Source organism: Oryctolagus cuniculus, unplaced genomic scaffold, assembly GCF_051225735.1.
Source record: "Oryctolagus cuniculus isolate XC-2025 breed Fujian yellow rabbit unplaced genomic scaffold, ASM5122573v1 ptg000037l, whole genome shotgun sequence".
In the NCBI taxonomy this organism is placed as follows: domain Eukaryota; kingdom Metazoa; phylum Chordata; class Mammalia; order Lagomorpha; family Leporidae; genus Oryctolagus; species Oryctolagus cuniculus.
In genome coordinates this window covers 1,427,059-1,437,068 of record NW_028301697.1, presented here as the reverse complement: position 1 = coordinate 1,437,068, position 10,010 = coordinate 1,427,059, and the positions used below count along the sequence as shown (strand labels likewise).

The 10,010-nt window shown below is 37.6% G+C and overlaps 1 pseudogene; it reads left to right on the top strand.

The window, feature by feature from the left end:
* The first annotated feature begins 1,560 nt into the window (after positions 1 to 1,560).
* Positions 1,561 to 1,628, top strand: LOC149119066 (U6 spliceosomal RNA; annotated as a pseudogene).
* The last annotated feature ends 8,382 nt before the right edge of the window (positions 1,629 to 10,010 follow it).

Below are 10,010 nucleotides of genomic sequence, written 5' to 3'. Positions count from 1 at the left end.
TTGTGTATTTTGAAATCAGTTAATTTGTTTATTAAATCTTTATTATTTGAAAGGTGGATTTAGAGAGAGAGGGAAAGACATAGATAGCTTTCATCTGCTGGCTCACACCCCAGAGAGTTTCAACAGTTGAGCCTGGGGCATGCTGGAGTCAGGAGCTTCATCCAAGTCTCCCACATGAGTGGCAAGGACCTGAGTCCTTCGTCCATCTTCTGCTGGTTTCCCAGGTGTTTAGCAGTGAGCTAAATTGGAAGTGGAGATTCCTAAACTCAAAGTGGAACTCAGATGTTATGCTGGCCTCACAGATTGCAGCTTTCCCCACTTGGCCACAATGCCAGCCCCTCTATCAATTTAATTCCTCAAAAATAGCTCAGTAATGTTGGCATCTATCTCATTTTGTTTTTTCTCTGTTATTATTCAACTTATTGATGTCTTATTTTTGTTCACATTATTCCTCTCAATTGCTCTACCTGAGGTGAGTAGGGCTGCTGTGTTGCTTAAATGAAGTGTATGCTTTAGATTACTCATTTAATGAGTGCATGTCATTCACATAGCACTTCACTGAAGTTCTACTATGTCCCAAATCCTCTTCTAGGCACAGAATTTAGACCACTTTTCTCTTAGGCCCAGATCTTGCCTTTAACATACTACTTGGAATTTAGTAGCTCATGAAATCTGCAGACTGCATAAATGAATGAATATTTTGAGGGCTGTGCTTTTGTGGAGGAACTTCATAGGAGACCGAAGGAATAAAATAAATCAAAAGTATCCACAGTATATAGAATGTATACTATTTTACAAGTCACAGAGAAGAAGAAGAAGAAGGAAAGTAGTAAGACTAGAAAGTTTGTGGCAAGACTAACAGGCGCTGGTCAAGAACTTAATAAGCACATTAGGAAAGCAGTAAGGTTTCTTTTTTTTTTTTTGAGGAAAAGTTTTTATTTCTAGTGATGAAATTGGCTACAGAACATTATGAAAGTTTAAAAATACAAAGAGAAATTGTCTATAATTAATAGATTCAAAATTTGACAATCAGTGAATATCATTATTAGTCATTACCAACAACAGTTATTGATTTGAAAGGCAGAGTGACAGGAAGAGGGAACCACTGCTTCACTCCCCAGACACTTGCAATAGCCAAAGCTTGACCAAGCCAAAACCAGGAACTGGGAATTCATTCTGGATGTCCCATTTGGGTGCAGGGACCCAAGCACTTCTGCCATCCTCCGTCTCCTCCCAGGGTGCACACTAGCAGAAACTTGCCTCAAAGCAGAGAAGCTACCACTCAAGCCAGACATTTGTATATGGGATGTGGGTGTGTGGTGGTGATAGCAAGCCCTCATAGATAAAAAAAAAAAGACAAAGTTATTTCTATGCCAAGGAAATTACTCTGTAGTCTTTCTCTTATAAACTACGTATTGCTGAACCTAGATAATTTTTCCTTTATTTAACAATGACATGAAAATGTCAGTTGAGTTGGCTTTCCTGAAGACCTTTTTTCTTGAATATTAGTGGCTAGTTGAGATAAATTCTTTTCATCTCTTTCTCGCTTCGGCAGCACATGTGCTCGCTTCGGCAGCACATATACTAAAATTGGAACGATACAGAGAAGATTAGCATGCCCCTGCGCAGTAAGGTTTCTTTACCTCCCTGTAGGCTCTGCTCTCCAGAGGTGAACAGGGTCCTCTAAACCCACTTGCTGCACACACAAACACCTGAGTGTTGTATTCTCCCACAGGTGTTGGAGACTGATATGGTGTTCTGATTTATATTTACATAATGGCTAGTGACATCGGGCATATTCACATGTTTTGACCATGTACATTTCTTCTGAGAAATGTCTATTCAGATCCTTGCCTGTTTCTTCACTGTATTTTTTGGAGTTTTTCCAATTCATGTAAATGCTCTGGAAATCTGTAAACATTCAGAGTTTTAATTTTTCCTGCCATCTGTTCATTGTATCTACACTCTGATGTTTACTTTGTTGTGAAGAAGTATCTTAGTTGGATATACTCAAATGTCTCTGTTTTTATTTTTGTGACTATTGCTATTGGAATCTTACCCAAAAGCTATTGTGTGTTGACAATATTTAGAGTTTCCCTATGTTTACTTGGGTTTGGGTCTTATGATTACATTTTAATTCACTGTGAGTTCACTTTCACATAGTGTAAGAGATGTTGGAGTCTCTTTTCAGGCTTCTACATATGGATAATCAAGTTCCTCTGCACCACTTGTGAAAGAGATTCTTCTTTCTCCAGTTCATTTTAGTTCCTTTGTTAAATATGAGTTGCTGGTAGAAATTTGGGTTTATTTCTATGCTACCAAGTCTTTTCCATTGAACTATGTGTCTGTTATTATATCAGTGCTAACACTTCTTCTTCTTTTTTTTTTTTTTTTTTGCAGTATATTTATTTGAAAGGCAGAGTTACAGAGAGGTAGAGGCAGAGAGAGAGAGAGGTCTTCCATCCACTGGTTTACTCCCCAAATGGCCACAATGGCCGGAGCTCTGTTGATCTGAATCCAAGTGTCAGGAGCTTCTTCCAGGTCTCTATGCAGGTGCAGGGGCCCAAAGACTTTGGCCATTTTCTACTTTTTTCTCAGGCTATACCAGAGAGGGGTATAAGAAGTGGAGCAGCTGGGAAACATACTGGCACCCATATGAGATGCCAGCACTGCAGACGGTGACTTTACCTGCTTTGTCATAGTGCTGACCCCTGTAATATGTCTTAAAATATGGTGTGATGTCTCCAGCTTTTTTTTGCTTTATAATATTGCTTTAGATGTTAAGCATCTCTCATGTTTCTATGTGAATTTTAGCATCATTTTTTCTAGCTCTGAGAACATCGTTGGTATGTTGATTGGGATTGCATTGAATTTGCAAATTGCTTTTGGTAGTATGGATATTTTGGTATTATTCTTCCCATTCACAAACATAAGTTTTCTGTGAGACTGTCAAAAAGCCTTGACAAAAATTGGACTTTATTACACAAAAATTCATCACTTTTTGGGATCATTTAAATCCATAATTTTGCACTAATATTTGATAAATAATTAAAGACTTTGAGCATTTTAGTAGGAGAAATTAAAATATTTATCAATTTATTCAAATATTGTTTAGATGTGATATTCAAATATTGTTTAGAGCCATTGTCTGTATTCCCTCTAAATTACGATCTTTTTGCTTTTTGCCTGTTAAACTTGTCCCTTGATTCAACAACCGTTTTTAATGTAATGTAAACTGAAAATGTCATTTCATAAGCTAAAAAAAATGAAAAAGAAGGAAAAAGAAGGGAGGGAGGTTGAGTATATAATTATGTTCTCCGAATTTTTTCTATAAAACATATTGAATCATTTAAAAGCTAATTAAAATTAAACTCAAAATTGGACCATTATGACCAATATTTAAAACAAGTGATTAAAAACTGTAGATGTCTTCAATTTTGATTATCATTCTTCTTTAGAATATCTGAAAGAAATCCAGTTTCTCACTTTAAAATATACCAGTGTGTTAGAATTTAGTATTAAATGACTTTGTTTAAAAGTGTTATTTAATCTATTGCTTTAAGTAGTAATACTATGGCCATTGTAAAACAAAATCCTTATCATTTTTCATAAAACAGGAAGGGCTTTTAAAACATCATCACTAAAAATATTAAGAGACCTAAAATATAACATTCTTAAAACCCAAGTGATACCATTCAAAATTTTCAAATATGCAGGGATAGTTCATGTCAAGTAACTAAATAATTGTTAAGTGTATATATGGAATAGCTTCTATAAATTCTTTTGGCAAGGGCTGGCACTGTGCCATAGTGGGTGAGGCTGCCACCTGCAGTGCTGGTATTCCATAGGGGCATCAGTTCAAGACCTGGCTGCTCCACTTCCTATCCAGCTCTCTGCTATGGCCTGGGAAACACTATAAAATGGTACAAGTCCTTGGGCCCCTGCAACTGCATAGGAGACCAGGAAGAGGCTCCTGGTTCCTGCCTTCCAGTCAGCACAGCTGCAGCCATGGAGGCCAACTGTGGAGTGAACCAGTGAATGGAAGACCACTCTCTCTGCCTCTCCTTCTCTCTCTGTGTAATTCTGACTTTCAAATAATATAAATAAATCTTTAAAAAATTCTTTTGGCAAATAGATGAAGCTATTTGTTATACATTTCAAATAAATAGCAAACATACTAGAAAAATATATTGAATAAAATTTAAGCAACTCATAGCTATACACAGAAATTTCTCACCATAACAACATAGCAACCACTAAATTTCCAAATTCAATTTTCCACAACTTAGAATCTTTAACTCCAGAAGGAGTACAAAATTGACAGAACAGTGGCCTATGTATCAGGATACCTAATGCTAATACAGAATTATCCCTGCCACAACTTACCTATGTGACCTTGAACAATTCACTTTACTTCTCTGGGCTTGGCATTTAGCATCCTCATGTGATAAAGGAGGCTTGGATAAGATCAGTTGTACTCTATCTTGAGACTTCAATGATCTCTCAGTTTCCAAACAGGCACCTTAAGGGAAAGTAAACCTTTAGATCAAAGCTTACATTTTTAAATATAAATATATTTTAAACTGTTTCTACAACTAGTACAAAACAACACATTCAAATGTGTACCATGCCACTTTTCAATATTTGGGAATAATTAATGCATCATTTTAGAGCATTGTCTTGAGGCCAGTGCTGTGGTGTAGCTAGTAAAGCCACTGCATGCAGTGGGGGCATCCCATATGGAGGCCGGTTCAAGTCCAGGCTGCTCCATTTTCCATTCAGCTGTCTGCTATAGCCTGGGAGAGCAGTAGGAAGTTGGCCCAAGTCCTTGGGCCCCTGAATCTGCATGGGAGACCCTGAAGAGGTCCTGGCTCCTGGTTTCAGATTGGCATATCTCTGACCTTTTAGGTCATCTGGGGAGTGAAAAAGCAGATGGAGGAACTCTCTCTCTTCCTCTTGTTCACTATCTGTGTAACTCGGACTTCCAAATAAATAAATAAATAAATCTTTTAAAAAATCAAAAGAATATTGTCTGGCACACAGTGAACCACTAAGTACAAGATATTATTAGTAATATTAGATTGAAATATTGAAATAAACTAGGCAATAAGCCTTAAGATGCAAATTAATACCAAGAAATATAATCTCAAATTTCTGTGTTCAACAAGGTAGTCTCTTTTCACTACTAACTTTATACTAAATAAGATATTTTGATATTTTGTTAAGAGTAAATTTATCAGGGACCAGCGCCGTGGCTCACTTGGTTAATTCTCCACCTGTGGTGCTGGTATCCCTTATGGGCAAAGTGTTCTAGTCCTGGTTGCTCCTCTTTCAGTCCAGCTTTCTGCTATGGCCCGGGAAGGCAGTAGAGGATGGCCCAAGTGCTTGGGCCCTGCACCCAGATGGGAGACCAGGAGAAAGCACCTGACTCCTGGCTTTGGATGGGCACAGCTCCAACTGTGGCAGCCATCTGGGGACTGAACCAATGGAAGGAAGGCCTTTCTGATTTCTCACTGTATATAACTCTACCTGTCAAATAAAAAAAATTATTAGTTTTTCATAAAAACTGCAGTATTGAAAAAGTTCTAAAATCCCTCTAATTCTAAATGTCTGTGACTGCTAACTCATTAGCACATATTGCATTCTTTACATCTGGGTAATCATGACAATTCACTTTTAAATGATTAACAGATCTGCTGTTATATATAAATACATGCTTTTCCGAAAATCATACAATAAGCAGGCTACATACTTTACTTCAAGTAGAACTGCCATATCCAGTCCTACAATTGTAAATAAGACAGTTTCAATTGTTCAGCATTATCAATTATAAATTCCAATCGTGTAGCAATACTCATAAGAATTTAGGGGGCCGATGCTGTGGAGTAGCAAGTAGAGCTGTGGCTTGCAGTGCTGACATTCCAATTGGGTGCCAGTTCAAGTCCTGGCTACTCAAATTACTATCCATCTTTTTAGGCAAGTAAGACTTACTATCCAGCAGTAGAGGATGGCCCAGGCCCTTGGGCTCCTGCACCTGCATAGGAGACCCAAAAGAAGCTGCTGGCTCCTGGCTTTGGATTGGCAGAGCTCCAGCCATTGTGGCCAAATGGGGAGTGAACCAGCGGTTGGAAGACTGCTCTCTCTCTCTCCTTCTCTGTGTAACTCTGATTTTCAAGTAAAATAAATGAATTTTTTTAAAAAAAGGATGAAATAAAAAGGAAGATGAAGATTACAAAATTGTTTAATTTTTTTAATAAATATAAATTTCCAAAGTACAGCTTTTGGATTACAGTGGCTTCCCCTCCCCCAAAACATCCCTCCCACCCATAATCCTCCTATTTCCTGCTTCCTCTCCCATCCCAGAAGATTACAAAATTGTATGAAGGACATTTGTACAGTAAACAAATATACTGATTTCCAATGCAATATTTGAATACTTGAAGCAGGAACGCTAAGTACTTCTTTGCCAAAATAACATGTTTTCTCCAGTGTAAAACCCATTTGCCATCCCAATACAAAAAGGGATTTGGGGCAAGAAGGAAAAAAGAAGTCCACACATGCGGAAATTTTAAGCAAAACAAAATAGAGAATGTATTTAGTTTCATGTAAATCACATGAGAATTAATAGTATTCTACCAATTTGCAACAAATATTTTTAACTTTAATGAATGAATGAATTTTCAGTTACATAGCAGGAAACTTCTACCCTCTCCCATAAAACTGAAAGAGAAACTTTTTAAAAGTAAAAACTGATGAAAGAATTCTGCAATACATGTTAATGTTAAGTAGCCCAGCAGAGTTTATTTAGAAATACAAACACACACACAGAAAATAAATACATTAAAATCTTACTGAATAGTCCAGTAATAGTTCAGGATCCAATATGTGTGCAAAAGATTCTGGATTTCCCAGTCACTTTGTATAGGAAATGATGTGCTTTGCTATGTAGCATGTACCTGTAGATTCCTGAACACCTCCACTTTGCTTCTTACCCTGAATCCCAGCAAATACAGGAACACAGCTGTTGAGTCATTCATTTTCTGGATTTGAGAATATCAAAGAATTAATGAGTATAGAAAGTTGTACAGCAGAGACCAAGAATGTCCAAGGGAGGTCACGTAAATCAATTGAACAAGTCAAAATACTATGAATGTATACTGAATGCTCTGTTTTTAATATGTCTTACTTACCTAAAAAGACATGAGGGCTATTGCTCTCTCTCTTAATACAACTAAGGAGAAGATATCACCAATGCTCAAGAAAAATGAATACACAGCAGAGCTAATACAAAATCCCCAAATTCCAAAATAGAAAAACTGGATATGCACTCCTTACACACACCCTGAAGTGGCAATGAAGTAGAACAAATCTAAAATTAGAAAAAAATCTTTTTTTAAAAGATTTATTTATTTATTTGAAAGTCAGAGTTGCACAGAGAGAGGCAGAGAAGAGAGAGGGGTCTTCCATCCACTGGTTCTCTCCCCAGTTGGCTGCAATGGCCAGAGTTGTGCCAATCCAAAGCCAGGAGCAAGGAGCTTCTTCCAGGTCTCCCACATGGGTGCAGGGGCCCAGGACTTGGGCCATCTTCTACTGCTTTCCCAGGCTATAGCAGAGATCTGGATCCATATGAGCTGCCAGCACTGCAAGTGGTGGCTCTACCCACTATGCCACACCACTGGCCCTGAAAATTCTTGTCAAATTAAGAACATTTAACCTTTGTTTTAGAGTGCTTTATTAAAATATCTAAACTGGGGGAATACATAATTTCTTTCTTTAGAAATCAGAAGAGAAAAAGAACACTTCAAGCCTACTGTGACACCACACAGAAGGAATGGAGAATCATGATCTCAATTAGCCTAGGGACAGAATAAAAGGGAGGGAAATAGGAACAACAGAATTAAGATGAATAAGCTTTGACAGCTGAGGGAATCTGAATGTAAAGAAAAGGCATGCAGTTAACTGAAACAATAGAGATAAGTCTGAGAGGAAAAAACATTGTTAAGTCATATTAATGGGGCCAGAGCTGTGACTTAGTAAAGTAAAAAAAAAAAATCTAAAATTTGTTTTTAAATTATATAATTAAAAAAGATAAAAAAGATGTTCAATCTTAAGTCTCTACAGCATAAGATATACATCAATTTTCCCAGGTTCTAGTTGCATTTATTAACAAAGTTTCATGGGTGTAATCACTAAAGTGGCTCCAATAAGTCTTTTTATAAAAATTATTTTTTATTTTGACAGGCAGAGTGGACAGTGAGAGAGACAGAGAGAAAGGTCTTCCTTTTTCTGTTGGTTTACCCCCTAGTGACCGCTGCCGCCAGTGTGCTGCGGCTGGCACATGGCGCTGATCCAAAGCCAGGAGCCAAGTGCTTCCTCCTGGTCTCCCATGCAGGTACGGGGCCCAAGCACTTTGGCCATCCTCCATTGCACTCCTGGGCCATAGCAGAGAGCTGGACTGGAAGTGGAGCAACTGGGACAGAATCTGGCTCTCCCAGCAGGACTAGAACTTGGTGTGCCTGCACCGCAGGTGGAGGATTAGCTTATTGAGCCATGGAGCCTGCCTCCAATAAGTCTTAACCTGGGATGCAACTAAATTTAACAAGGATACTCAATAGGAATTTTAGAAGAATTCCAAAATATGTATCAGAATAAAAATAAATACTTTACTTGGTACATCTCATTTTAACTATACTATTGTCTAAATTTCCAAATGTCAGATGTACTAAAAAAATCCCCAAAGCAGCAGAGTTGGTCCGACATGATGAGGAATAAAATAAAGAAAATGAGAATTCGCAGATCCCAGATTAAAATAACCAAGAAGGCCCAATAAAAGAAAACTCAATGTCTTCATACACTAACATTTATTACCTCAGATTTATTTAACAAAAAGGTGATTATTCCAGCTACATCCCATTAGGTAGCCCAATTTTACCTGCTAAATCCATTTAAAAAAAGCACCTCATGATATATTACTAAAATCATATTGCTATATGCCATCCACCATGTCCACCGTACCTTATACCTAATGTTAACAGATCTGATGAAAATCAGTAGATAAATGATGTGTCTTAACCACGTGTGGGAAATGTCTTTTGTTCAACGTTTTTCCAAAAACCCCTCAGTCTCAGTTTGCCTTCACATTGAAAAGACACTTCTGAGGTTTACTAATCAGTCCAGCTTCTTCGGGCCTCCCTCCAATGAAAGGGGCTAAAATCCATCAAAATAAACTCTAGGCACTGTCCTTGTGCTCCCAGTGACTTTTTCACTCTAGGGGCTCACAAACCTTCTAAATTCTTTAGATCACCTGTGCTGTCCATTAGTTCTCAAAGACTATGATGCAAGTAATTTCCCCTCTTGGAACCTTGTTATTAACTGTGCTGTATGAGAAATGAAGTCTCCTACACACCTTGTGCTTATGATTCTCCAAACCATGTTGCCTGCTAGGACTTTGGCCATGAATATAGGACAGCAATACCTGAACATGATTACTGAGATCTCCTTAATAAAGGATAGACTGGGGCCAGCACTGTGGTGCAGTGGTGTAATCCTTTACCTGCAATGCTGGCACCCCATATGAGCACCAGTTCTAGTCCCCATTTCTCCTTTTCCCATCCAGCTCTCTGCAATAGCCTGGGAAAGCAGTAGAAGCTGTTCCAAGTGCTTTGGTCCCTGCCAAAATGTGGGAGACCTGGAAGCTCCTAGCTCAGATTGGCCCAGCTGCAGACATTGCAGTCATTAGGGGAGTAAATGAGCATATGGAAGACCTTTCTCTCTGTCTCTTCCTCTCACTGTCTGTAAGTACACCTGTCAAATACGTAAATAAATTCTATATATATATATATTTACATTTATTTATATATATTTATGTATATAAATATATTCATATATAAAATATATTATGCTTTATCATATATTATATAATATATAATAATTATAAACAGATAATATTATATAATTTATTATAACTATTGTATATATCATATATATATATTATTGAGATGACTTCAATA